At 49.6% G+C, this 25,799-nt stretch overlaps 1 protein-coding gene across 5 annotated transcripts in view; it reads left to right on the forward strand.

Moving 5' to 3' along the window:
- Nucleotides 1-11,809: 11,809 nt before the first annotated feature.
- Nucleotides 11,810-25,799, forward strand: part of LOC141176359 (ABC-type organic anion transporter ABCA8-like) — a 218,629-nt gene continuing 204,639 nt past the window's right edge. Inside the window, exons 1-2 of one of the 5 annotated variants that reach the window (XM_073660306.1) lie at nucleotides 11,810-11,868; nucleotides 21,939-22,003. The gene's annotated coding sequence lies outside the window, so the exon portion shown is untranslated. Of the gene's footprint in view, nucleotides 11,869-12,286; nucleotides 12,506-21,938; nucleotides 22,004-25,799 lie in introns of those variants that run through there. The other 4 variants (XM_073660307.1, XM_073660304.1, XM_073660305.1 and 1 more) reach the window with 4 other exon arrangements.

Genomic DNA, 25,799 nt, shown 5'->3' on the forward strand with positions numbered 1-25,799 from the left:
TAGGGTGCATTATACTGTATGGAGGACTATAAGGTGCATTATACTGTATGGAGGACTATAAGGTGCATTATACTCTATGGAGGACTATAAGGTGCATTATACTGCATGGAGGACTATTGGGGGTAATGTAGAAGGCAGAGGACAGGTCTAGGAGGAGGAGCACAGAGTAATGTAGGAGGCAGAGGACAGGTCTAGGAGGAGGAGCACAGAGTAATGTAGAAGGCAAAGGAGAGGTCTAGGAGGAGGAGCACAGAGTAATGTAGAAGGCAGAGGACAGGTCTAGGAAGAGCACAGAGTAATGTAGAAGGCAGAGGACAGGTCTAGAAGGAGGAGCACAGAGTAATGTAGAAGGCAGAGGACAGGTCTATGAGGAGGAGCACAGAGTAATGTAGAAGGCAGAGGACAGGTCTAGGAGGAGGAGCACAGAGTAATGTAGAAGGCAGAGGACAGGTCTAGGAGGAGGAGCACAGGGTAATGTAGAAGGCAGAGGACAGGTCTAGGAGGAGGAGCACAGAGTAATGTAGAAGGCAGAGGACAGGTCTAGGAGGAGGAGCACAGAGTAATGTAGAAGGCAGAGGACGGGTCTAGGAGGAGGAGCACAGAAAATGTAGAAGGCAAAGGACAGGTCTAGGAGGAGGAGCACAGAGTAATGTAGAAGGCAGAGGACAGGTCTAGGAGGAGGAGCACAGGGTAATGTAGAAGGCAGAGGACAGGTCTAGGAGGAGGAGCACAGAAAATGTAGAAGGCAAAGGACAGGTCTAGGAGGAGGAGCACAGAGTAATGTAGAAGGCAGAGGACGGGTCTAGGAGGAGGAGCACAGAGTAATGTAGGAGGCAGAGGACGGGTCTAGGAGGAGGAGCACAGAGTAATGTAGGAGGCAGAGGACAGGTCTAGGAGGAGGAGCACAGAGTAATGTAGGAGGCAGAGGACAGGTCTAGGAGGAGGAGCACATAGTAAGGTAGAAGGCAGAGGACAGGTCTAGGAGGAGGAGCATACAGTAATGTAGAAGGGAGAGGACAGGTCTAGGAGGAGGAGCACAGAGTAATGTAGAAGGCAGAGGACAGGTCTAGGAGGAGGAGCAGAGAGTAATGTAGAAGGCAGAGGACAGGTCTAGGAGGATGAGCAGAGAGTAATGTAGAAGGCAGAGGACAGGTCTAGGAGGAGGAGCAGAGAGTAATGTAGAAGGCAGAGGACGGGTCTAGGAGGAGGAGCACAGAGTAATGTAGATGGCAGAGGACAGGTCTAGGAGGAGGAGCACATAGTAATGTAGAAGGAAGAGGACAGGTCTAGGACGAGGAGCACAGAGTAATGTAGAAGGCACAGGACAGGTCTAGGAGGAGGAGCACAGAGTAATGTAGGAGGCAGAGGACAGGTCTAGGAGGAGGAGCACAGAGTAATGTAGAAGGCAGAGTATGGGTCTAGGAGGAGGAGCACAGAGTAATGTAGAAGGCAGAGGACAGGTCTAGGAGGAGGAGCACAGAGTAATGTAGAAGACAGAGTATGGGTCTAGGAGGAGGAGCACAGAGTAATGTAGAAGGCAGAGTATGGGTCTAGGAGGAGGAGCACAGAGTAATGTAGAAGGCAGAGGACGGGTCTAGGAGGAGGAGCAGAGAGTAATGTAGAAGGCAACGGACAGGTCTAGGAGGAGGAGCAGAGAGTAATGTAGAAGGCAGAGGACAGGTCTAGGAGGAGGAGCAGAGAGTAATGTAGAAGGCAGAGGACAGGTCTAGGAGGAGGAGCTCAGAGTAATGTAGAAGGCAGAGGACGGGTCTAGGAGGAGGATCACAGAGTAATGTAGAAGGCAGAGGACAGGACTAGGAGGAGGAGCACAGAAAATGTAGAAGGCAGAGGACGGGTCTAGGAGGAGGAGCAGAGAGTAATGTAGAAGGCAGAGGACGGGTCTAGGAGGAGCACAGAGTAATGTAGAAGGCAGAGGACGGGTCTAGGAGGGGAAGCAAAGAGTAATGTAGAAGGTAGAGGACAGGTCTAGGAGGAGGAGCACAGAGTAATGTAGAAGGCAGAGGACGGGTCTAGGAGGAGGAGCACAGAGTAATGTAGAAGGCAGAGGACAGGTCTAGGAGGAGGAGCACAGAGTAATGTAGAAGGCAGAGGACAGGTCTAGGAAGGGAAGCAGAGAGTAATGTAGAAGGCAGAGGGTATGTCTAGGAGGAGCAGAGAGTAATGTAGAAGGCAGAGGACAGGTCTAGGAGGAGGAGCAGAGAGAAATGTAGAAGGCAGAGGACAGGTTTCGGAGGAGGAGCACAGAGTACTGTAGAAGGCAAAGGACAGGTCTAAGAGGAGGAGCACAGAATAATGTAGAACGCAAAGGACAGGTTTAGGAGGAGGAGCACAGAGTAATGTAGAAGGCAGAGGACAGGTCTAGGAGGAGGAGCACAGAGTAATGTAGAAGGCAGAGGACAGGTCTAGGAGGAGGAGCACAGAGTAATGTAGAAGGCAGAGGACGGGTCTAGGAGGAGGAGCACAGAGTAATGTAGAAGGCAGAGGACAGGTCTAGGAGGAGGAGCACAGAGTAATGTAGAAGGCAGAGGACAGGTCTAGGAGGAGGAGCACAGAGTAATGTAGAAGGCAGAGGACAGGTCTAGGAGGAGGAGCACAGAGTAATGTAGAAGGCAGAGGACAGGTCTAGGAGGAGGAGCAAAGAGTCATGTAGAAGGCAGAGGACAGGTCTAGGAGGAGGAGCACAGAGTAATGTAGAAGGCAGAGGACGGGTCTAGGAGGAGGATCACAGAGTAATGTAGAAGGCAGAGGACGGGTCTAGGAGGAGGAGCACAGAAAATGTAGAAGGCAGAGGACTGGTCAAGGAGGATGAGCAGAGAGTAATGTAGAAGGCAGAGGACAGGTCTAGGAGGAGCGCAGAGTAATGTAGAAGGCAGAGGACGGGTCTAGGAGGGGAAGCAAAGAGTAATTTAGAAGTCAGAGGACAGGTCTAGGAGGAGGAGCACAGAGTAATGTAGAAGGCAGAGGACAGGTCTAGGAAGGGAAGCAGAGAGTAATGTAGAAGGCAGAGGATAAGTCTAGGAGGAGCAGAGAGAAATGTAGAAGGCAGAGGACAGGTCTAGGAGGAGGAGCAGAGAGTAATGTAGAAGGCAGAGGACAGGTCTAGGAGGAGGAGCACAGAGTAATGTAGAAGGCAAAGGACAGGTCTAGGAGGAGGAGCACAGAATAATGTAGAAGGCAAAGGACAGGTCTAGGAGGAGGAGCACAGCGTAATGTAGAAGGCAGAGGACAGGTCTAGGAGGAGGAGCACAGAGTAATGTAGAAGGCAGAGGACAGGTCTAGGAGGAGGAGCACAGAGTAATGTAGAAGGCAGAGGACGGGTCTAGGAGGAGGAGCACAGGGTAACGTAGAAGGCAGAGGACAGGTCTAGGAGGAGGAGCACAGAGTAATGTAGAAGGCAGAGGACAGGTCTAGGAGGAGGAGCTCAGAGTAATGTAGGGGGCAGAGGACAGGTCTAGGAGGAGTAGCACAGAGTCATGTAGAAGGCAGAGGACAGGTCTAGGAGGAGGAGCACAGAGTAATGTAGAAGGCAGAGGACGGGTCTAGGAGGAGGATCACAGAGTAATGTAGAAGGCAGAGGACGGGTCTAGGAGGGGAACAAAGAGTAATGTAGAAGGCAGAGGACAGGTCTAGGAGGAGGAGCACAGAGTAATGTAGAAGGCAGAGGACGGGTCTAGGAGGAGGAGCACAGAGTAATGTACAAGGCAGAGGACAGGTCTAGGAGGAGGAGCACAGAGTAATATAGAAGGCAGAGGACGGGTCTAGGAGGAGGAGCACAGAGTAATGTAGAAGGCAGAGGACGGGTCTAGGAGGGGAAGCAAAGAGTAATGTAGAAGGCAGAGGACAGGTCTAGGAGGAGGAGCACAGAGTAATATAGAAGGCAGAGGACGGGTCTAGGAGGAGGAGCACAGAGTAATGTAGAAGGCAGAGGACATGTTTAGGAGGAGGAGCACAGAGTAACGTAGAAGGCAGAGGACAGGTCTAGGAAGGGAAGCAGAGAGTAATGTAGAAGGCAGAGGGTATGTCTAGGAGGAGCAGAGAGTAATGTAGAAGGCAGAGGACAGGTCTAGGAGGAGGAGCAGAGAGAAATGTAGAAGGCAGAGGACAGGTCTCGGAGGAGGAGCACAGAGTAATGTAGAAGGCAAAGGACAGGTCTAGGAGGAGGAGCACAGAGTAATGTAGAAGGCAAAGGACAGGTCTAGGAGGAGGAGCACAGAATAATGTAGAACGCAAAGGACAGGTTTAGGAGGAGGAGCACAGAGTAATGTAGAAGGCAGAGGACAGGTCTAGGAGGAGGAGCACAGAGTCATGTAGAAGGCAGAGGACAGGTCTAGGAGGAGGAGCACAGAGTAATGTAGAAGGCAGAGGACGGGTCTAGGAGGAGGATCACAGAGTAATGTAGAAGGCAGAGGACGGGTCTAGGAGGAGGAGCACAGAAAATGTAGAAGGCAGAGGACAGGTCAAGGAGGATGAGCAGAGAGTAATGTAGAAGGCAGAGGACGGGTCTCGGAGGAGCACAGAGTAATGTAGAAGGCAGAGGACGGGTCTAGGAGGGGAAGCAAAGAGTAATGTAGAAGGCAGAGGACAGGTCTAGGAGGAGGAGCACAGAGTAATGTAGAAGGCAGAGGACGGGTCTAGGAGGAGGAGCACACAGTAATGTAGAAGGCAGAGGACAGGTCTAGGAGGAGGAGCACCGAATAATGTAGAAGGCAGAGGACAGGTCTAGGAAGGGAAGCAGAGAGTAATGTAGAAGGCAGAGGGTATCTCTAGGAGGAGCAGAGAGTAATGTAGAAGGCAGAGGACAGGTCTAGGAGGAGGAGCAGAGAGAAATGTAGAAGGCAGAGGACAGGTCTCGGAGGAGGAGCACAGAGTAATGTAGAAGGCAAAGGACAGGTCTAGGAGGAGGAGCACAGAATAATGTAGAAGGCAGAGGACAGGTCTAGGAGGAGGAGCACAGAATAATGTAGAACGCAAAGGACAGGTCTAGGAGGAGGAGCACAGAATAATGTAGAAGGCAGAGGACAGGTCTAGGAGGAGGAGCACAGAGTAATGTAGAAGGCAGAGGACAGGTCTAGGAGGAGGAGCACAGAGTAATGTAGAAGGCAGAGGACGGGTCTAGGAGGAGGAGCACAGAGTAATGTAGAAGGCAGAGGACAGGTCTAGGAGGAGGATCACAGAGTAATGTAGAAGGCAGAGGACGGGTCTAGGAGGAGGAGCACAGAAAATGTAGAAGGCAGAGGACTGGTCAAGGAGGATGAGCAGAGAGTAATGTAGAAGGCAGAGGACAGGTCTAGGAGGAGCACAGAGTAATGTAAAAGGCAGAGGATGGGTCTAGGAGGAGAAGCAAAGAGTAATGTAGAAGTCAGAGGACAGGTCTAGGAGGAGGAGCACAGAGTAATGTAAAAGGCAGAGGACAGGTCTAGGAAGGGAAGCAGAGAGTAATGTAGAAGGCAGAGGACAGGTCTAGGAGGAGGAGCAGAGAGTAATGTAGAAGGCAGAGGACAGGTCTAGGAGGAGGAGCACAGAGTAATGTAGAAGGCAAAGGACAGGTCTAGGAGGAGGAGCACAGAATAATGTAGAAGGCAAAGGACAGGTCTAGGAGGAGGAGCACAGCGTAATGTAGAAGGCAGAGGACAGGTCTAGGAGGAGGAGCACAGAGTAATGTAGAAGGCAGAGGACAGGTCTAGGAGGAGGAGCACAGAGTAATGTAGAAGGCAGAGGACAGGTCTAGGAGGAGGAGCACAGGGTAATGTAGAAGGCAGAGGACAGGTCTAGGAGGAGGAGCACAGAGTAATGTAGAAGGCAGAGGACAGGTCTAGGAGGAGGAGCACAGAGTAATGTAGAAGGCAGAGGACAGGTCTAGGAGGAGGAGCAGAGAGTAATGTAGAAGGCAGAGGACAGGTCTAGGAGGAGGAGCAGAGAGAAATGTAGAAGGCAGAGGACAGGTCTCGGAGGAGGAGCACAGAGTAATGTAGAAGGCAAAGGACAGGTCTAGGAGGAGGAGCACAGAGTAATGTAGAAGGCAAAGGACAGGTCTAGGAGGAGGAGCACAGAATAATGTAGAACGCAAAGGACAGGTTTAGGAGGAGGAGCACAGAGTAATGTAGAAGGCAGAGGACAGGTCTAGGAGGAGGAGCACAGAGTCATGTAGAAGGCAGAGGACAGGTCTAGGAGGAGGAGCACAGAGTAATGTAGAAGGCAGAGGACAGGTCTAGGAGGAGGATCACAGAGTAATGTAGAAGGCAGAGGACGGGTCTAGGAGGAGGAGCACAGAAAATGTAGAAGGCAGAGGACAGGTCAAGGAGGATGAGCAGAGAGTAATGTAGAAGGCAGAGGACGGGTCTCGGAGGAGCACAGAGTAATGTAGAAGGCAGAGGACGGGTCTAGGAGGGGAAGCAAAGAGTAATGTAGAAGGCAGAGGACAGGTCTAGGAGGAGGAGCACAGAGTAATGTAGAAGGCAGAGGACGGGTCTAGGAGGAGGAGCACACAGTAATGTAGAAGGCAGAGGACAGGTCTAGGAGGAGGAGCACCGAATAATGTAGAAGGCAGAGGACAGGTCTAGGAAGGGAAGCAGAGAGTAATGTAGAAGGCAGAGGGTATGTCTAGGAGGAGCAGAGAGTAATGTAGAAGGCAGAGGACAGGTCTAGGAGGAGGAGCAGAGAGAAATGTAGAAGGCAGAGGACAGGTCTCGGAGGAGGAGCACAGAGTAATGTAGAAGGCAAAGGACAGGTCTAGGAGGAGGAGCACAGAATAATGTAGAAGGCAGAGGACAGGTCTAGGAGGAGGAGCACAGAATAATGTAGAACGCAAAGGACAGGTCTAGGAGGAGGAGCACAGAATAATGTAGAAGGCAGAGGACAGGTCTAGGAGGAGGAGCACAGAGTAATGTAGAAGGCAGAGGACAGGTCTAGGAGGAGGAGCACAGAGTAATGTAGAAGGCAGAGGACGGGTCTAGGAGGAGGAGCACAGAGTAATGTAGAAGGCAGAGGACAGATCTAGGAGGAGGATCACAGAGTAATGTAGAAGGCAGAGGACGGGTCTAGGAGGAGGAGCACAGAAAATGTAGAAGGCAGAGGACTGGTCAAGGAGGATGAGCAGAGAGTAATGTAGAAGGCAGAGGACAGGTCTAGGAGGAGCACAGAGTAATGTAAAAGGCAGAGGATGGGTCTAGGAGGAGAAGCAAAGAGTAATGTAGAAGTCAGAGGACAGGTCTAGGAGGAGGAGCACAGAGTAATGTAAAAGGCAGAGGACAGGTCTAGGAAGGGAAGCAGAGAGTAATGTAGAAGGCAGAGGACAGGTCTAGGAGGAGGAGCAGAGAGTAATGTAGAAGGCAGAGGACAGGTCTAGGAGGAGGAGCACAGAGTAATGTAGAAGGCAAAGGACAGGTCTAGGAGGAGGAGCACAGAATAATGTAGAAGGCAAAGGACAGGTCTAGGAGGAGGAGCACAGCGTAATGTAGAAGGCAGAGGACAGGTCTAGGAGGAGGAGCACAGAGTAATGTAGAAGGCAGAGGACAGGTCTAGGAGGAGGAGCACAGAGTAATGTAGAAGGCAGAGGACAGGTCTAGGAGGAGGAGCACAGGGTAATGTAGAAGGCAGAGGACAGGTCTAGGAGGAGGAGCACAGAGTAATGTAGAAGGCAGAGGACAGGTCTAGGAGGAGGAGCACAGAGTAATGTAGAAGGCAGAGGACAGGTCTAGGAGGAGGAGCAGAGAGTAATGTAGAAGGCAGAGGACAGGTCTAGGAGGAGGAGCACAGAGTAATGTAGAAGGCAAAGGACAGGTCTAGGAGGAGGAGCACAGATTAATGTAGAAGGCAAAGGACAGGTCTAGGAGGAGGAGCACAGAGTAATGTAGAAGGCAGAGGACAGGTCTAGGAGGAGGAGCACATAGTAATGTAGAAGGCAGAGGACAGGTCTAGGAGGAGGAGCACAGAGTAATGTAGAAGGCAAAGGACAGGTCTAGGAGGAGGAGCACAGAGTAATGTAGAAGGCAGAGGAAAGGTCTAGGAGGAGGAGCAGAGAGTAATGTAGAAGGGAAAGGACAGGTCTAGGAGGATGAGCATAGAGTAATGTAGATGGCAGAGGACAGGTCTAGGAGGAGGAGCTCAGAGTAATGTAGGGGGCAGAGGACAGGTCTAGGAGGAGGAGCACAGAGTCATGTAGAAGGCAGAGGACAGGTCTAGGAGGAGGAGCACAGAGTAATGTATAAGGCAGAGGACGGGTCTAGGAGGAGGAACACAGAGTAATGTAGAAGGCAGAGGACGGGTCTAGGAGGAGGAGCACAGAAAATGTAGAAGGCAGAGGACAGGTCAAGGAGGATGAGCAGAGAGTAATGTAGAAGGCAGAGGACAGGTCTAGGAGGAGGAGCTCAGAGTAATGTAGAAGGCAGAGGACAGGTCTAGGAGGAGGAGCCCAGAGTAATGTAGAAGGCAGAGGACAGGTCTAGGAGGAGGAGCAGAGAGTAATGTAGAAGGCAGAGGACGGGCCTAGGAGGAGGAGCAGAGAGTAATGTAGAAGGCAGAGGACAGGTCTAGGAGGAGAAGCAGAGAGTAATGTAGAAGGCAGAGGACGGGTCTAGGAGGAGGAGCAGAGAGTAATGTAGAAGGCAGAGGACAGGTCTAGGAGGAGGAGCACAGAGTAATGTAGAAGGCAGAGGATAAGTCTAGGAGGAGAAGCAGAGAGTAATGTAGAAGGCAGAGGACGGGTCTAGGAGGAGGAGCTCAGAGTAATGTAGAAGGCAGAGGATAGGTCTAGGAGGAGGAGCACAGAGTAATGTAGAAGACAGGACAGGTCAAGGAGGAGGAGCACAGAGTAATGTAGAAGGCAGAGGATGGGTCTAGGAGGAGGAGCACAGTGTAATGTAGAAGGCGGAGGACAGGTCTAGGAGGAGGAGCACAGAGTAATGTAGAAGGTAGAGGACAGGTCTAGGAGGAGGAGCTCAGAGTAATGTAGAAGGCAGAGGTCTGGTCTAGGAGGAGGAGCACAGAGTAATGTAGAAGGCAGAGGACAGGTCTAGGAGGAGGAGCACAGAGTAATGTAGAAGGCAGAGGACAGGTCTAGGAGGAGGAGCACAGAGTAATGTAGAAGGCAGAGGACAGGTCTAGGAGGAGGAGCACTGTGTAATGTAGAAGTCAGAGGACAGGTCTAGGAGGAGGAGCACAGAGTAATGTAGAAGGCTAAGGACGGGTCTAGGAGGAGGAGCACAGAGTAATGTAGAAGGCAGAGGCCGGGTCTAGGAGGAGGAGCACAGAGTAATGTAGAAGGCAGAGGACAGGTCTAGGAGGAGGAGCAGAGACTAATGTAGAAGGCAGAGGACAGATCTAGGAGGAGGAGCACAGAGTAATGTAGAAGGCAGAGGACAGATCTAGGAGGAGGAGCACAGAGTAATGTAGATGGCAGAGGACAGGTCTAGGAGGATGAGCAGAGAGTAATGTAGAAGGCAGAGGACAGGTCTAGGAGGAGGAGCACAGAGTAATGTAGATGACAGAGGACAGGTCTAGGAGGAGGAGCAGAGAGTAATGTAGAAGGCAGAGGACAGGTCTAGGAGGAGAAGCACAGAGTAATGTAGAAGGCAGAGGACAGGTCTAGGAGGAGGAGCAGAGAGTAATTTAGAAGGCAGAGGAGAGGTCTAGGAGGAGGAGTACAGACTAATGTGGAAGGCAGAAGACAGGTCTAGGAGGAGGAGCACAGAGTAATGTAGAAGGCAGAGGACAGGTCTAGGAGGAGGAGCAGAGAGTAATGTAGAAGGCAGAGGACGGGTCTAGGAGGAGGAGCAGAGAGTAATGTAGAAGGCAGAGGACGGGTCTAGGAGGAGGAGCACAAAGTAATGTAGAAAGCAGAGGATGGGTCTAGGAGGAGGAGCAGAGAGTAATGTAGAAGGCAGAGGACGGGTCTAGGAGGAGGAGCCGAGAGTAATGTAGAATGCAGAGGACGGGTCTAGGAGGAGGAGCACAGAGTAATGTAGAAGGCAGAGGACAGGTCTAGGAGGAGAAGCACAGAGTAATGTAGAAGGCAGAGGACAGGTCTAGGAGGAGGAGCAGAGAGTAATGTAGAAGGCAGAGGACGGGCCTAGGAGGAGTAGCAGACAGTAATGTAGAAGGCAGAGGACAGGTCTAGGAGGAGGAGCAGAGAGTAATGGAGAAGGCAGAGGACGGGTCTAGGAGTAGGAGCAGAGAGTAATGTAGAAGGCAGTGGACAGGTCTAGGAGGAGGATCACAGAGTAATGTAGAAGGCAGAGGACAGGTCTAGGAGGAGGAGCAGAGAGTAATGTAGAAGGCAGAGAATGGGTCTAGGAGGAGGAGCAGAGAGTAATGTAGAAGGCAGAGGACGGGTCTAGGAGGAGGAGCCGAGAGTAATGTAGAATGCAGAGGACGGGTCTAGGAGGAGGAGCACAGAGTAATGTTGAAGGCAGAGGACAGGTCTAGGAGGAGGAGCAGAGAGTAATGTAGAAGGTAGAGGACGGGCCTAGGAGGAGGAGCAGAGAGTAATGTAGAAGGCAGAGGACAGGTCTAGGAGGAGGAGCAGAGAGTAATGTAGAAGGCAGAGGACGGGTCTAGGAGGAGGAGCAGAGAGTAATGTAGAAGGCAGAGGATAAGTCTAGGAGGAGAAGCAGAGAGTAATGTAGAAGACAGGACAGGTCAAGGAGGAGGAGCACAGAGTAATGTAGAAGACAGGACAGGTCAAGGAGGAGGAGCACAGATTAATGTAGAAGGCAGAGGATGGGTCTAGGAGGAGGAGCACAGTGTAATGTAGAAGGCGGAGGACAGGTCTAGGAGGAGGAGCACAGAGTAATGTAGAAGGTAGAGGACAGGTCTAGGAGGAGGAGCTCAGAGTAATGTAGAAGGGAGAGGTCTGGTCTAGGAGGAGGAGCACAGAGTAATGTAGAAGGCAGAGGACAGGTCTAGGAGGAGGAGCACAGAGTAATGTAGAAGGCAGAGGACAGGTCTAGGAGGAGGAGCTCAGAGTAATGTAGAAGGGAGAGGTCTGGTCTAGGAGGAGGAGCACAGAGTAATGTAGAAGGCAAAGGACAGGTCTAGGAGGAGGAGCACAGAGTAATGTAGAAGGCAGAGGACAGGTCTAGGAGGAGAAGCAGAGAGTAATGTAGAAGGCAGAGGACAGGTCTAGGAGGAGGAGTACAGAGTAATGTAGAAGGCAGAGGACAGGTCTAGGAGGAGGAGCAGAGAGTAATGTAGGAGGCAGAGGACGGGTCTAGGAGGAGGAGCACAGAGTAATGTAGAAGGCAGAGGACAGGTCTAGGAGGAGGAGCACAGAGTAATGTAGAAGGCAGAGGACAGGTCTAGGAGGTGGAGCACAGAGTAATGTAGAAGGCAGAGGACAGGTCTAGGAGGAGGAGCACAGAGTAATGTAGAAGGCAGAGGACAGGTCTAGGAGGAGAAGCAGAGAGTAATGTAGAAGGCAGAGGACAGGTCTAGGAGGAGGAGCAGAGAGTAATGTAGAAGGCAGAGGACAGGTCTAGGAGGAGGAGTACAGAGTAATGTAGAAGGCAGAGGACAGGTCTAGGAGGAGGAGCAGAGAGTAATGTAGGAGGCAGAGGACGGGTCTAGGAGGAGGAGCACAGAGTAATGTAGAAGGCAGAGGACAGGTCTAGGAGGAGGAGCACAGAGTAATGTAGAAGGCAGAGGATGGGTCTAGGAGGAGGAGCACAGAGTAATGTAGAAGGCAGAGGACAGGTCTAGGAGGAGGAGCAGAGAGTAATGTAGAAGGCAGAGGACAGGTCTAGGAGGAGGAGCACAGAGTAATGTAGAAGGCAGAGGACAGGTCTAGGAGGAGGAGCACAGAGTAATGTAGAAGGCAGAGGATGGGTCTTGGAGGAGTATCAGAGAGTAATGGTATGATATTTGGAAATCAGATTGTCACTTTGTTATGCTGTCGTTAGAAGAAGGTACGAAGAAAGTTTAAGGTGTACACATTGTTATGGGGAGAAACAAGATGGGGTGATTGCGGGACCAATAAGGATGTCTTCTTACGGTTAGGTGTGTTATCTGCATGCTCAGCAGAAGAGGGGCAGAAGCCAGTGGTTGGTGATCGGTTACAGAGGGGGAGTAGCACTGGGGGACATAGAATAATAAGTTTACGGAAGAAATGGGACAGGACAGGGTTGGGGTGATGAGGTGGGATGTGGGGAGCACGGCAGGGAGCTTCTCACCAGTGATGGCCAATAAGCTGATTATTAGGGAGAGGTCTGGATGGCGGTATAGAGGGGGGCTGTGGGATTAGAAGAGGAAGCTTTCTGTTTTCTGTGATACTTGTGAAATCTGCAGCTGGTACAAGGGATGTGGGAGGGTGCTGAGGGGGACGGAGAAGGGGTGGATGGTGCTGAGAAGCTATTTGGGGTTGTGGGACAGAAGATACAAGAGTGGTGAAGATTTCCTGCTTGGTAGAAGCGAGAGATAAGTTCTTCCTCGGAACCTCTTTTCTTCCAGTGACGCTCTGCACCCCTCGGAGTTCACCCCATTTATTGGGCAGGTTGGTGTCGGGGCCGATTACTGATCTGCTCAGTCCTGGTTTTGTGTGAGTTCAGAGATGACACTGGAGGTGACTAAGGTGTCGCGAAGTGAGGGGACAGTATGGAGTGGTGTGAATGTTGTGGTCCTGCAGGGATGGGGGGTGCTAATGTCTGAGCTCAGTTAATTTAGAGCGAAAGGGGGTGTAATGTAGTCAGCTGGCGCTGAGGTCAGTTAACCCCTTAAGGATGCAGACAACTTTAATTTTTTTCTCTCGTTCTAATGGCCATAACTTTTTTTCTCCTCCGACATGGACTTCGGAGCTTGTTTTTTTTTACATCACGAGTTTTAGTTTTGAATGACGCCATTCACTTTACCATATAATGTACTGAAATAGAAAACGCAGTTCGGTCGTCTTCATTGAGCTGTAAAAATGACCTGGAAACGTGATTCTCAGTGGGATTATGGTGATGCCAAACGTAACTTTTTTGTTATTTATTTTATCATATCTATTACTTTCTTATCATCTTAGTGGCGAAAATAAATTCCAAAGTTTGTAAAAAAACATAAAAATAAGTTTTGTCACCATTTTTTTTGAGATCCGTAATGTTTTTATTATTTTCTGTAGTTGGAGCTGCCAGTTGGGGTTAACCCCTAACGACCGCCGATACGTATTAAAATGGCGGCCATTAAAGGGCCTTATTCCGTCATTGCCGTTTTAAAACAGCGATTGAGAAAAAGGCTGTAGCGCCCCCAGATTTGGAAATTCTCCGGGTTCTCAGCTACCAGGGGTAGCTGAGACCCTGGAGAACATGATCAGGGCCAGATTTTCTGGCCCCCAATCACATGATCATGTAAAAAAAAAGTGTGCCCGCGGTTGCAATGATTTTTCTCTTCTCTGACATAATGCACATGTCAGAGGAGAGAGAAATGATGCCCCCAGAGCCCATCCGTTACCTCCGCCGTCCCCCAGCCCTCCGTCATCTTCCATTAAAAAAAACAATGCAGGCACATGCGCAGTGCCCCCACCAAGATCTGCCTGGCAACAATAGGGAATTTTTCCTATTGGTTCCTTTTGATCACTGTGATAGACCCTATCACAGTGATCAAAAGCCAAAAATTAATAAATCAATCCTCCTTAGTTAGATGAAAATGATAAAATAAATATATTTTTCCATTCTTTACCATTAGGGTTAGGATTATGGTTATGGATAGGATTAGGGTTGTGTTAGGGTTAGGGTTGGAGCTAGGGTTGGGGTTAGGATTGGGGCTAGGGTTGGGGTTAAGATTGGGTTGGGTTAGGGTTGTATTAGGGTTGGGGTTAGGATTGGAGCTAGGGTTGGGGTTAGGATTGGGGCTAGGGTTGGGGTTAGGATTGGGTTGGGTTAGGGTTGTATTAGGGTTGGGGTTAGGGTTGTGTTGGGGTTAATCTTAGGGTTGTGCTGGGGTTGGGATTTTTTCAAAAGTAAAAGAAAAATTACGACGATATGACGATTAGTGTTTAGCGCAGGTGCTCGCTACTTGAGTTTGCATCGGGTGCTTGCATATACACCGAGTATCGTGTGAGCTCGAGTGAGATGCTCGAGTCCCCGCCCCAAATGTTCTGTGGCTGTTATACAGCCAAAAAAACCACAGGGATATTGGCTGTCCAACAGCCGCAAAACATATGGGTAGGGACTCGATGTGAGGTGGAGACTCGAGCATCTCACTCAAGCACCCGCAATACTCGGTGCATAAAGCAACCAATGCAAACTCAAGTAACGAGCACTTACGCTCAACAGTAATGACGACATATTCAATATGATTCGTACCTCTGGGCTCAAAATTCTCATTATACCCCTTTATAAAATCCATGAGGGGGTCTAGTTTCCAAAATGGGGTCACTTGTGGGGAGTTTCCATTGTTTATCATATCAGGGGTTCTCCAAACGCGACATGGTGTCCACTCTCGATTCCAGCCAATTTTACGATCAGTTCACACAGTACTCCTTCATGGTGCTCCTTCACTTCCAAGCCCTGCCATGCGCCCAAACAGTGTTTTTTCCCCACATATGGGGTATCGGCATACTCAGGAGAAATTGCACAACAATTTTTGGGGTCCATTTTCTCCTCTTACCCTTGTAAAAATGAAATATTTTGGGCTAAAGGATCATTTTTGTGGAAAAAGTTTAAATTTTTTATTTTCCAGGCTCTACGTTATAAACTTCTGTGAGGCACCTGGGGGTTCAAGGGGCTCACAACACATCAACATAAGTTCCTTGAGGTGTCTAGTTTCCAAAATGGGGTCACTTGTGGGGGGTTTCTACTGTTTAGGCACATTAGGGGCTCTGCAAACGCAACATGGCGTTCACTCTAGATTTCAGCCAATTTTGCGTTCAAAAAGTCAAACGATGCTCCTTCCCTTCCAAGCCCTGCCGTACGCCCAAACAATGTTTTTTCCCCACATATGGGGTATCGGCATGCTCAGGAGAAAATGCACAAGACATTTTGTGGTCCATTTTTTCTTGTTACCCTTATGAAAATAAAAAAAATTGGGGTTGAAAGGAAAATTTGGGGGAAAAATTGAAATGTTCATTTTTTTCCTTCCATGTTGCTTCAGTTTCTGTGAAGCACTTGAAGGGTTAATAAACTTCTTGAATGTGATTTTGATCACCTTGAGGGGTGCAGTTTTTAGAATGGTGTCACTTTTGCATATTTTTTGTCATAAAGGCCCCTCAAAGTCACTTTAAATGTGATTTGGTCCCTAAAATAAATTGTTTAGTAAATTTTGTTGGAAAAATGAGAAATCGCTGCTCAAATTTTAACCCTTATAAACTTCCTAACGAAAAAAAAAGTTGTTGCAAAAATTGTGATGATGTAAAGTAGAAATGTTGGAAATGTTATTTATTAAGTATTTTTTTTGTGACAAAATTCTCTGATTTAAAGGAATAAGAATTCAAAGTTTGAAAATTGCAAAATTTTCAACATTTTTGCCAAATTTCCTTTTTGGAGGATGTTCTACTATTCTCGTTTTCGAGATTTTATATTTTTAACCTTATGGGTTTAATAATTTCCTATTTTCATCAGTGTTACGAAATATGTTTTTTTTAAATTATTTCTTTATATTGGAGAAAAGTAGGGGGTTGTTTCAATTTCTATGTTTTTTATTTTTTTTTAATATATTTTTTTAAAACTTTTATTTTACACTTTTTAAAACATTTCTTTTAATTTAATCTCTTGTACTACTCTACATACTGCAATTTTCCAGTGAAAATCACCATTTCCTATGAAGCTCAGTCTATAGGTTGACTATGCATGTCTTATGGGTTTCTGAATGAATGCTCCAACAAGCTCGGCATAAACGATGAACAGTGGTATTTAAGTAGTTAAACAGCAGCGATCACATGAGGAGAGAGGATATGCAGCCCCATGAGGTCTTCAAACGAGCAACAATTGAAGGCTGTATAGTCTACTGCTTCTCATTGATGGCCCTTGTAAATGGGCCTTTAGAAAGGAGCAGAGCGGTCTCGTGAGCGCCAATGTTTGTGGTGGGCTGAGGAGGACCATTGTGAGAGGCCAAAGGTAGAAGTGATTGGTGATTGGTGTCTGTAGGGATGTGGATGTCGGTCATGATTATGGTGGGGATGTCCATTTCTGTAGGGATGTGGATATCGGTCATGATGATGGTGGGGATGTCCATGTCTGTAGGGATGTGGATATCGGTCATGATGATGGTGGGGATGTCCATGTCTGTAGGGATGTGGATATCGGTCATGATGATGGTGGGGATGTCCATGCCTGTACGGATGTGGGTATCGGTCATGATGATGGTTGGGATGTCCATGCCTGTAGGGATGTGGATATCGGTCATGATGATGGTGGGGATGTCCAAGTCTGTAGGGATGTGGATATCGGTCATGATGATGGTGGGGATGTCCATGTCTGTAGGGATGTGGTTATCGGTCATGATGATGGTGGGGATGTCCATGTCTGTAGGGATGTGGATATCGGTCATGATGATGGTGGGGATGTCCATGTCTGTAGGGATGTGGATATCGGTCATGATGATGGTGGGGATGTCCATGTCTGTAGGGATGTGGATATCGGTCATGATGATGGTGGGGATGTCCATGCCTGTACGGATGTGGGTATCGGTCATGAAGATGGTGGGGATGTCCAACGTAAGGAATTGCAATAAAAGTGGTGGTAAGGCTTGGGGGTCAGTACACGATGATCATATGGAGGTTGAAGGTGTGTGGAGTAAGGTCGGTGGAGGAGTGATCTGAAAAGGGAAGACCATCTCCCCCTGCATGTTTGTTTGCCGGGACAGATAGTGTGAGTATAATGGATAGCAGAGAGGGCCTCATCATCGGGAACATCAGACACATTAGGATATGATAATGAAGAAGAGGTCCAGGATGTAGGATGCAGAGTGAAGCGGAGGCAAAGGAAATGGGCTGGAGTTATAACGGGTTGCTGATAACCAGAGATATTACTTTGGCCCATTTAATACATTTGTGAAATGGCATCTATTAAATATGTATGTGTGTTACGCTCGCCATTAGCAGATTCTAGTGTTTCCTCCTAATGGCTTGTCTATCTCTGCTCGTACTCCCAATAACACGTATATGGAGATGTGTGACGTGATGTCCAACCTTACAACTGTAAAGTCCCCTCGTTATGATGTAGACTTATGTTATAAAAGACCCATCAATGCTTCCAAGAATGAAGGAAAGTGGACCTCAGAAAGCTCCTGCATCTCATTAGTTACAGAACCACTTCATAGATCTCAGGGGTTCAATATCTCACAGATGGAACCATTTCCATAGAAATCTGCATTCACTGAGCGCCAACTCACCTGGGCTGATGATTGGCACGATGAGCGTTCACAGGAAATGCCAGTCCCAATCTTCGCCTGTACCCAAAGCGAAACTGATCTCAAGACTACAGGACTTGAAAATCATGGCTGTCACTCGCCCCGTTGTCCAGTATTGGCTGATCGGTGGCATGATTACATGGGCCGATGATCAGGATGTACAGTACAGACCAAAAGTTTGGACACACCTTCTCATTTAAAGATTTTCTATATTTTCTTGACTATGAAAATTGTACATTCACACTGAAGGCATCAAAACTATGAATTACCACATGTGGAATTATATACTTAACAAAAATGTGTGAAACAACTGAAAATATGTCTTATATTCTAGGTTCTTCAAAGTAGCCACCTTTAGCTTTGATGACTGCTTTGCACACTCTTGGCATTCTCTTGATGAGCTTCAAGAGGTAGTCACCGGAAATGGTTTTCACTTCACAGGTGTGCCCTGTCAGGTTTAATAAGTGGGATTTCTTGCCTTATAAATGGGGTTGGGACCATCAGTTGTGTTGTGCAGAAGTCTGGTGGATACACAGCTGATAGTCCTACTGAATAGACTGTTAGAATTTGTATTATGGCAAGAAAAAAGCAGCTAAGTAAAGAAAAACGAGTGGTCATCATTACTTTAAGAAATGAAGGTCAGTCAGTGCGAAAAATTGGGAAAACTTTGAAAGTGTTCCCAAGTGCAGTTGCACAAACCATCAAGCGCTACAAAGAAATTGGCTCACATGAGGACCGCCCCAGGAAAGGAAGACCAAGAGTCACCTCTGCTTCTGAGGATAAGTTTATCCGAGTCACAAGCCTCAGAAATCGCAGGTTAACAGCAGCTCAGATTAGAGACCAGGTCAATGCCACACAGAGTTCTAGTAGCAGACACATCTCTACAACAACTGTTAAGAGGAGACTTTGTGCAGCAGGCCTTCATGATAAAATAGCTGCTAGGAAACCACTGCTAAGGACAGGCAACAAGCAGAAGAGACTTGTTTGGGCTAAAGAACACAAGAAATGGACAATAGACCAGTGGAAATCTGTGCTTTGGTCTCATGAGTCCAAATTTGAGATCTTTGGTTCCAACCACCGTGTCTTTGTGCGACGCAGAAAAGGTGAACGGATGGACTCTACATGCCTGGTTCCCACCATGAAGCATGGAGGAGGAGGTGTGATGGTGTGGGGGGGCTTTGCTGGTGACACTGTTGGGGATTTATTCAAAATTGAAGGCATACTGAACCAGCATGGTTACCACAGCATCTTGCAGCGGCATGCTATTCCATCCGGTTTGCGTTTAGTTGGATCATCATTTATTTTTCAACAGGACAATGACCCCAAACACACCTCCAGGCTGTGTAAGGGCTATTTGACCAAGGAGGAGAGTGATGAGGTGCTACGCCAGATGACCTGGCCTCCACAGTCACCAGGCCTGAACCCAATCGAGATGGTTTGGGGTGAGCTGGACCGCAGAGTGAAGGCAAAAGGGCCAACAAGTGCTAAGCATCTCTGGGAACTCCTTCATGATTGTTGGAAAACCATTTCCGGTGACTACCTCTTGAAGCTCATCAAGAGAATGCCAAGAGTGTGCAAAGCAGTCATCAAAGCAAAAGGTGGCTACTTTGAAGAACCTAGAATATAAGACATATTTTCAGTTATTTCACACTTTTTTGTTAAGTCTATAATTCCACATGTGTTAATTCATAGTTTTGATGCCTTCAATGTGAATGTACAATTTTCATAGTTATGAAAATACAGAAAAATCTTTAAATGAGAAGGTGTGTCCAAACTTTTGGTCTGTACTGTATATGTGTGAATTATTGGCCAATGTGAATGAGCATTTAGTCCACCATTGGCCCTCAGGGACCATCATCGGCCCTCAGGGATCATCATCGGCCCTCAGGGACCATCATCGGCCCTCAGGGATCATCATCGGCCCTCAGGGACCATCATCGGCCCTCAGGGATCATCATGGGCCCTCAGGGACCATCATCGGCTCCAGTATTGGCTGATCGGTGGCATGATTACATGGGCAGATGATCAGGATGTATATTTGTGAATTATTGGCCAATGTGAATGAGCATTTAGTCCACCATCGGCCCTCAGGGACCATCATCGGCCCTCAGGGACCATCATTGGCCCTCGGGGATCATCACCGGCCCTCAGGGACCATCATCGGCCCTCAGGGATCATCATCGGCCCTCAGGGACCATCATCGGCTCCAGTATTGGCTGATCGGTGGCATGATTACATGGGCCGATGATCAGGATGTATATTTGTGAATTATTGGCCAATGTGAATGAGCATTTAGTCCACCATTGGCCCTCAGGGACCCTCATCGGCCCTCAGGGATCATCATCGGCCCTCAGGGATCATCATCGTTCACGTCCATCCTGTAGACAACTGTAATAACTTTCTTTCTGCTCCATTAGAAAACTCTACTTTTTTTTTCGTGATATTCTGCACCCACACAATAAATACTGTCTTCCGTGTTCGTGGATGATGGCCGAATCCAGCAGGACATCGCATCTGGATCTAGTTTTCCCATAGGCCGGTGTGTCTTCTGCCCAGTTAATGGCCCCTGACACATAATGTGGGGGAGAAGGAACAGACATGTTGAATTTTGCACAATGGTTTGCTGTTGGCCATTAAGTGTTCACTAGAGGTGTCAGGAGGAGGAGAGTAGGGTCTGAACGGGGATAGAGGAGTCTTGAGGGGGACAAAACAGTCTGAAAGGGGAAGAGAGGGATCTGTAAGATAAATACAGTGGTCTGAAGGAGGACAGAGGAGTCTGGAGGAAAACAGAGGAACCTGGAGGAGAACAGAGGGACCTGGACAGGTATAGAAGCATTTGGAGGAGGACAGCGGAGTTTGGAGTGGACAGAAATATCAAAAGTAGACCATACAGTAAGTTTTTGGAAGAGATAGAGTAGTCTAATAATTTGAGACAGATGGAACTGGAGGGGGCAGAGGACTCTGGAGTGGTAGAGAGTTGTATGGAGAGGAATTGATGTGTCCGGAGGGAAGAGGGGAGTCTGTCAGGGTGAGGGGTGACAGAGAGGTCTGGAGTGGATGGAGGTATCCAAGGGGGGAACAAAGATGTCTGGAGAAAGACAGAGCTGTCCAAAAGGGGGCAGAGAAATCTACAGAAGGGCAGAGGAGGATGGAGGAGAAGAAAGGTGTTTGGAGGGGAAGGGAATTGTTCACAGGCCTCAGAGCAGTTTGGAGAGGCACAGAAGAGTCATGAGGGAACAGAAGAGCCTAAAAGAGGACAGAGGAGGTGTCTAAAGAGGGACAGAGGAGTATAGAGGCAGACAGAGGAGTATAGAGGCAGACAGAGGAGTCTGGTGGGGGATAGAGGTATCTGTAAGAGGAGGTCAATAGTCTGTAAGAGGGTGACAGAGGAGTCTGGAGGGGATCACAGAGGTTTCTGAGAAAAGAGAGGAGTCCAGAGTATTTGTCCATGGAGACAGTCGGGATCATAGGCGGATTATAATGAGGGCAATATGGGCTACCGCCCAGGGCCCTTGCTACTCTTAATCCACCCCTGGTCGGGATAGATAGCTGTCGGCAGATAACTAAACCCCCCAACGCTTAAATGACGGAAGCAAGAAGGAAAAGTGGTGAATGATGGAAATCTCAGGACTGAGACCTTACTGATATGGAAATTAATAAAAAAGAAATGAAGCAAAATGTTTCTGGATTTCCTAAATCCAGAGAGGCGGCGGGCGCGGGGGCAGGTTTAGATCACGCGGGCTGCTCACAGTAGCACCAGAGACATGCGGCCTGGGGTTGTCGTGGCTATGATCGACCCCTGAACACTGGAGAAATGGCCGCACCACTAATTCCCCCACCAAATTGATGCAATACCGAGCTGTTAGTGACCATAGTGAAGACTAGAGGGGGCATTACACCCCCACACCATAATCTCAGGAATAGGACTGATGTCCCGTCATGAAGCCTCTTCATTGACCTCATCTCACTGCTCTACAAAGATTGGTGCAGAGCAAGATGGAGTGGAGGTCTGTCCTCTTCAGCCATGACTCCGGCTTTGGATGTAGTAATAACCGGTGGTCTCCGTACTGATTGGATATTGCTGGGGACTGAGCTCCACATCCAGAGGTGAGCAGGGGAATGGGAGACCACCATTAGGCAGGGTGCAGGTGGGCAGTGCTCCGATGTTGCATACATGTCTTTCTACACACCATTAACCCCTAGTTATTCCCGGCTCTGCTCCACAATTGTAATGTGGGGAGATCCCTTACTTCTATAATAGACCCCTTAGAGATAAAGTAGAGGGGGTCTCATAGACAAGATCACCTCCACCACTGTTCCTGGACTGGGGGCTCAGGTTGGCATGACCCCTGTTGTTCTTTGCTTCAACTTTGGGGTTAATACCAAAGAGGAGATAGAGAAGTGAGCAGAGACCCCAACATCTGGGTCCTCCGGGAGATACGTAGACGATGTTTGGTTGGGTTCAGGGCTACGTCTCCAGGAACCCAAACAACTTCATCAAACTTGGGCAAAAATTGTAAAATCTGGATAATGGCGGGAAGGAGGGGGCAATGACAAATCAGAGGTCAGGAAATATTTTATATGGTCTTTTGTTTCTGCAGAGTAGAAGAGAAAGTGGAAGTCAGATCATCAGTATCAGATGGGAAATCTGTGACTGCGGTGTAAGGTAATTATATCAGTGATGTCATCATCAGGGGGCGGGGCTGACAACCTCTCACACAGGTATACAGGCTGGTTGTCAGTATCGGGGGCGGGGCAGACGACCTCTCACACAGGTATACAGGCTGGTTGTCAGTATCAGGGGGAGGGGCTGACAACCTCTCACACAGGTATACAGGCTGGTTGTCAGTATCAGGGGGAGGGGCTGACAACCTCTCACACAGGTATACAGGCTGGTTGTCAGTATCGGGGGCGGGGCAGACGACCTCTCACACAGGTATACAGGCTGGTTGTCAGTATCGGGGGCGGGGCAGACGACCTCTCACACAGGTATACAGGCTGGTTGTCAGTATCAGGGGGCGGGGCTGACAGCCTCTCACACAGGTATACAGGCTGGTTGTCAGTATCGGGGGCGGGGCTGACGAACTCTCACACAGGTATACAGGCTGGTTGTCAGTATCAGGGGGCGGGGCTGACAACCTCTCACACAGGTATACAGGCTGGTTGTCAGTATCGGGGGAGGGGCTGACGAACTCTCACACAGGTATACAGGCTGGTTGTCAGTATCAGGGGGCGGGGCTGACAGCCTCTCACACAGGTATACAGGCTGGTTGTCAGTATCGGGGGCGGGGCTGACAACCTCTCACACAGGTATACAGGCTGGTTGTCAGTATCAGGGGAGGGACTGACAACCTCTCACACATGTATTCAGGCTGGTTGTCAGTATCAGGGGGCGGGGCTGACAGCCTCTCACACAGGTATACAGGCTGGTTGTCAGTATCAGGGGGCGGGGCTGACAACCTCTCACACAGGTATACAGGCTGGTTGTCAGTATCAGGGGAGGGACTGACAACCTCTCACACATGTATTCAGGCTGGTTGTCAGTATCAGGGGGCGGGGCTAACAACCTCTCACACAGGTATACAGGCTGGTTGTCAGTATCAGGGGAGGGGCCGACAACCTCTCACACAGGATATACAGGCTGGTTGTCAGTATCGCGGGGAGGGGCTGACAACCTCTCACACAGGTATATAGGCTGTTTGTCAGTATCGGGGGCGGGGCTGACAACCTCTCACACAGGTATACAGGCTGGTTGTCAGTATCGCCGGGAGGGGCCGACAACCTATCACACAGGTATACAGGCTGGTTGTCAGTATCAGGGGGAGGGGCTGACAACCTCTCACACAGGTATACAGGCTGGTTGTCAGTATCAGGGGCGGGGCTGACAAACTCTCACACAGGTATACAGGCTGGTTGTCAGTATCAGGGGGAAGGGCTGACAACCTCTCACACAGGTATACAGGCTGGTTGTCAGTATCAGGGGGCGGCGCTGACAACCTCTCACACAGGTATACAGGCTGGTTGTCAGTATCAGGGGGAGGGGCTGACAACCTCTCACACAGGTATACAGGCTGGTTGTCAGTATCAGGGGCGGGGCTGGCAACCTCTCACACAGGTATACAGGCTGGTTGTCAGTATCAGGGGAGGGACTGACAACCTCTCACAGAGATATACAGGCTGGTTGTCAGTATCGGGGGCGGGGCTGACAACCTCTCACACAGATATATAGGCTGGTTGTCAGTATCGGGGGCGGAGCTGACAACCTCTCACACAGGGATACTGGCTGGCTGTCAGTGTCAGGGGGAGGGGCTGACAACCTCTCACACAGGTATACAGGCTGGTTGTCAGTATCAGGGGGCGGGGCTGACAACCTCTCACACAGGTATAGAGGCTGGTTGTCACTATCGGGGGCAGGGCTGACAACCTCTCACACAGGTATACAGGCTGGTTGTCAGTATCAGGGTCAGGGCTAACAACCTCTCACACAGGTATACAGGCTGGTTGTCAGTATCAGGGGGAGGGGCTGACAACTTCTCACACAGGTATACAGGCTGGTTGTCACTATCGGGGGCAGGGCTGACATCCTCTCACACAGGTATACAGGCTGGTTGTCAGTATCAGGGGAGGGGCTGACAACCCCTCACACAGGTATACAGGCTGGTTGTCAGTATCAGGGGGAGGGGCTGACAACCTATCACGCAGGTATACAGGCTGGTTGTCAGTATAAGGGGAGGGGCTGACAACCCCTCACACAGGTATACAGGCTGGTTGTCAGTATCAGGGGGAGGGGCTGACAACCTCTCACAGGTATACAGGCTGGTTGTCAGTATCGGGGGGAGGGGCTGACAACCTCTCACATAGTTATACAGGCTGGTTGTCAGTATCGGGGGGAGGGGCTGACAACCTATCACACAGGTATACAGGCTGGTTGTCAGAATCGGGGGAGGGGCTGACAACCTCTCACACAGGTATATAGGCTGGTTGTCAGTATCAGGGGGTGGGGCTGACAACCTCTCACACAGGTATACAGGCTGGTTGTCAGTATCAGGGGGGCGGGGCTGACAACCTCTCACACAGGTATACAGGCTGGTTGTCAGTATCAGGGGGAGGGGCTGACAACCTCTCACACAGGTATACAGGATGGTTATCAGTATCAGGGGGAGGGGCTGACAACCTCTCACACAGGTAGACAGGCTGGTTGTCACTATCGGGGGCAGCGCTGACAACCTCTCACACAGGTATACAGGCTGGTTGTCAGTATCAGGATCAGGGCTGACAACCTCTCACACAGGTATACAGGCTGGTTGTCAGTATCAGGGGCGGGGCTGACAACCTCTCACACAGGTATACAGGCTGCTTGTCAGTATCAGGGGGAGGGGCTGACAACCTATCACACAGGTATACAGGCTGGTTGTCAGTATCAGGGGCGGGGCTGACAACCTCTCACACAGGTATACAGGCTGGTTGTCAGTATCGGGGGGGCTGACAACCTCTCACACAGGTATACAGGCTGGTTGTCAGTATCAGGGGAGGGGCTGACAACCTCTCACACAGGTATACAGGCTTGTTGTCAGTATCGGGGGGGACTGACAACCTCTCACACAGGTATACAGGCTGGTTGTCAGTATCGGGGGGGACTGACAACCTCTCACACAGGTATACAGGCTGGTTGTCAGTATCGGGGGGAGGGGCTGACAACCTCTCACACAGGTATACAGGCTGGTTGTCAGTATCAGCGGCGGGGCTAACAACCTCTCACACAGGTATACAGGCGGGTTGTCAGTATCAGGGGCGGGGCTGACAACCTCTCACACAGGTATACAGGCTTGTTGTCAGTATCGGGGGGGGCTGACAACCTCTCACACAGGTATACAGGCTGGTTGTCAGTATCGGGGGAGGGGCTGACAACCTCTCACACAGGTATACAGGCTTGTTGTCAGTATCGGGGGGGGGCTGACAACCTCTCACACAGGTATACAGGCTTGTTGTCAGTATCGGGGGGGGGGCTGACAACCTCTCACACAGGTATACAGGCTGGTTGTCAGTATCAGGGGCGGGGCTGACAACCTCTCACACAGGTATACAGGCTTGTTGTCAGTATCGGGGGGGGGCTGACAACCTCTCACACAGGTATACAGGCTGGTTGTCAATATCGGGGGAGGGGCTGACAACCTCTCACACAGGTATACAGGCTGGTTGTCAGTATCGGGGGAGGGGCTGACAACCTCTCACACAGGTATACAGGCTTGTTGTCAGTATCGGGGGGGGGCTGACAACCTCTCACACAGGTATACAGGCTGGTTGTCAATATCGGGGGAGGGGCTGACAACCTCCCACACAGGTATACAGGCTGGTTGTCAATATCGGGGGAGGGGCTGACAACCTCTCACACAGGTATACAGGCTGGTTGTCAATATCGGGGGAGGGGCTGACAACCTCTCACACAGGTATACAGGCTGGTT

The sequence above is a fragment of the Phyllobates terribilis genome, unplaced genomic scaffold (assembly GCF_046119375.1).
Source record: "Phyllobates terribilis strain yellow unplaced genomic scaffold, ASM4611937v1 Scaffold_25__1_contigs__length_18738178, whole genome shotgun sequence".
Classification (NCBI taxonomy): Eukaryota; Metazoa; Chordata; class Amphibia; order Anura; family Dendrobatidae; genus Phyllobates; species Phyllobates terribilis.